At 41.3% G+C, this 3,243-nt stretch overlaps 1 protein-coding gene across 1 annotated transcript in view; it reads right to left on the bottom strand.

Moving 5' to 3' along the window:
• Nucleotides 1-1,878: 1,878 nt before the first annotated feature.
• The window catches only part of sertad4 (SERTA domain containing 4), a 14,162-nt gene continuing 12,797 nt past the window's right edge, over nucleotides 1,879-3,243 (bottom strand). Inside the window, exon 4 of the mRNA XM_027008186.2 lies at nucleotides 1,879-3,243. This exon is cut by the window's right edge and continues 815 nt beyond it. The gene's annotated coding sequence lies outside the window, so the exon portion shown is untranslated.

Genomic DNA, 3,243 nt, shown 5'->3' on the forward strand with positions numbered 1-3,243 from the left:
AAAATCTACTACAGGGGGGGCAGAACATTTTCCTATAAAGCTCACACAATATGGAATAACCTTCCTGTAAATATTCGAGACTCAGGCACAGTCTCAATATTTAAGGCTAGGCTGAAAACCTATCTGTACAGTCAGGCATTTTGTTAAGTACTTCCCAGCTTAGGAAAATGTGTAGATCTGCGGGTCCATGGGCTTTGAGAGTTGTGGTAAACTGGAATGTTATGATGCTGTCACTTCACCTCTTTGTCACTTAAGTTTGTTGACTGAAAGCAGCAGAGTGCTGATGTTCCAGGGTGCCCTTATGCCTGTGTTTCCTTCTGGGTCTATTCTTTTAACTGTGCTGTCATAGTTAGATCTGCCGGAGTCCATCTTTGCACATTATAGTTCCCTAATTTATACACCCTCGTACCTAGACATGCCTAATAATCTATTCTCTCTTTCTGATGAGGTACACCTACCCCTGATGTCATGATGTTACTAAGCCTCAACCTGTCTCAACTGCCACGGCTCCTCCCACCACCCCCTGATGCCCCCTGCTGTAGCCCACCACACCTCCTCCCCAGCCAACTACTTCTCTGTTGCTCTTGATGGTCGTTCTCGTGCAGGATGGGTTTCAGACAGACGTACTCCGTCCAGACCAGACTGGGACTTCTAGAAAACCTGACAAGACATTGATTGCTTATTTTTCACTTTTGTTATTATTTATTTATTTTTCTCTCTATACTTATTCTGCTCCTTATCATTTATATTGTTACTATTGTAGTGTCTATTGTTGGACAGAGGAGGATGCGTCCGCCCCCCCCCCCAACTTTGAGTCTTGGTTCCTCTCAGGTTATCTTCCCCATGCTTTAGGGAGTGTTAATAAACAAAAAAATTAAATGAATAATGAATGTCTCCACAGTGCCACAGACTCCATGCTTATTTGTCGTGAGGAGAAAAAACACACGCATCCAAGAGTCAAGTCACCAAGTAGAAGTGGAAATATCTGCAGAGACACAGCACAGGGGACAGAGGTGGCTGTGAACTTGCTCCAGTGCACAGAACGGAAAGGATCCGGACAAGACTGAACATACACCTGTATTTCTTATTCAGATCACACACACACGCGCGCGCACACACACACACACGCGCGCGCACACACGCACGCACACGCATGCACACACAGGAGCCTGTGGATGCTGTCTGGTTTTACTTTAGGGCAGCTAAGTGTTAAGAGGTGATTTGTCCTGTTTGAGGAAACATCCACTTTATGTGTAGTGTGTGTGATTTGGCTATTGTCTGTAGTGACTGTGTCTTAATGTCTACATGCAGTATTTCTCTGCCTGGCGGGTAACCCAGATTGTATGTCAGTAAATATTTTTTCACTATGGTCACAATTCAGTGTGTGTGTACGTATTTGTGTGAAGTTTTTTTTTTTTTTTTTTTTAATTTGGAGTGACAGCAATGATGAAATGATGGGATGATTTGATTTAGTAAACCACTGAGTAATTCTGTAACTCTCCAACCATTTCTATAGTCTATGAAGTAAAACAAGCAGACTGATGTGAAGAAACGTGTAAATGTGGTAGATAGTGGCTATGTGACAGGTTGTTTTTTAGTGAATGATTACACTCATGTACACCTGTGGTAAATGAATGGGGGAAGTGAAGAGAGAGAGAGAAAGAGAAACATAAGAGAATATGTAGTTAAATGCATGTTTTTGCAGGTAAGCACTTACGCTGTGTGAGAACTGAGCCCAGATCAGTGGGAGGCGGAAGGGCACTGTAGATGTTGGCTGATGAGCTCATCAGGTGATTGTCCAAATCTTCCTGAGTTGAGGTTCGTTCGGTAAAACGTCACACAGTTTGATTACTGGCAAATAAGCACAATAAGAAAAACCACTGGAGGACATTCCTTTATTCATTTTTTAAAACATTTCACAGAAATTCAACATCAAACCTTAACAATGTTGATATTTCAAACAATTTTATTGGTGAGAAACTGCACGATCAGTATACTTTGATTCCCCCGTCACTGAAGATCAAACAGCTTTATGGTTTATAGTTTTCCCTCTTTCTGTTCCCTCAGTGAAGCCACAGCAAGAGAGATCAACTAGAGAAGTTTGATAACAACGCACGTCATACAAAAAAAGATTTACAAAAGAAACCAAAAGTAAAAACACAAAAGTACTATTTGTACCGTGTCAATGAGTGTGAGACAGTAATTAAAGACCTTGAAACAACTAACCAATGGATTGCTTTGTAACAGATTTCAGTAGCGTTTTCTTACCATACCAGCCTAGATACAAGGGGCTAAAAACTCATTCTAACTGATCTAAGATCAGATTCATGTAAGTGCAGATTATTTAAATCCTATTGCAACACAAGACTGCTATCCTGCATCAAGTCTCCCATGTTTTGAAATGCGTTGTGAATAATGGCAGGTACCCAGACTCGATCTTGCATTTGACAGGTGAAGACCCAAATTGTATTGAGATTACACTGCAAACAAATGATCTTAGGAAATGAAAACATCTCAAATGTGTACATAAAAAAGTCCATTCTGTTCAGGAGAGGAACTTGCTTGCCTGTTACATTGCACATAAGATTCTTCACCCTGTTTCTAGACATTTGCACTTATTTCAAGTAATCTTACCAAGTGAAATGATCCGAAATGACCCGAGAGGCAAATAATGTTTTTGTCTTTAAGCTTTTGAGTTTTAAATGGGTACACTGAAGGTAAATTTCACTCACTACGATGAAGCTTTTTTTGCAGGTTACCCCCATCTACATCGACTTTGCATCTATCACTCTCCCTTGTACATCTCTGCACCCTGAACAGATGTGTTGGCCTGCCTTCGCGTGAACACCATGACACACTCTCTCAAACGTCAACAACGTCTACTCACAGATACGGGCACAAACTCTACATACATTTAAAAATCAGATGATAAGGCACCACTTGGTCGTTTCTATAGGGGAACCTGCATTTCTGCATTTCCTGTCCGTCGTACTTTATTTTAGTTCAATAAGAGCTCTTTGAGATAAAACACTAAAAATACCATTGCTGACAGCGTGGCCACTTAAGGTCCACGAACAAAATGAAAAGTTGACTGAAGCCATTATATGACTACAGGTCCTACCCTGTCTGTTAAACGTGTGGGCTGTTTTTATGGCATCTGCTTTGGGGAGTCTGTCCGATAGCTGACTGGTCCATGGCAACAATGCTGCAGAATCCGTCCACTTCTGGAAACAGCAACAAGAC

Source organism: Electrophorus electricus, chromosome 11, assembly GCF_013358815.1.
Source record: "Electrophorus electricus isolate fEleEle1 chromosome 11, fEleEle1.pri, whole genome shotgun sequence".
Lineage (NCBI taxonomy): Eukaryota > Metazoa > Chordata > Actinopteri > Gymnotiformes > Gymnotidae > Electrophorus > Electrophorus electricus.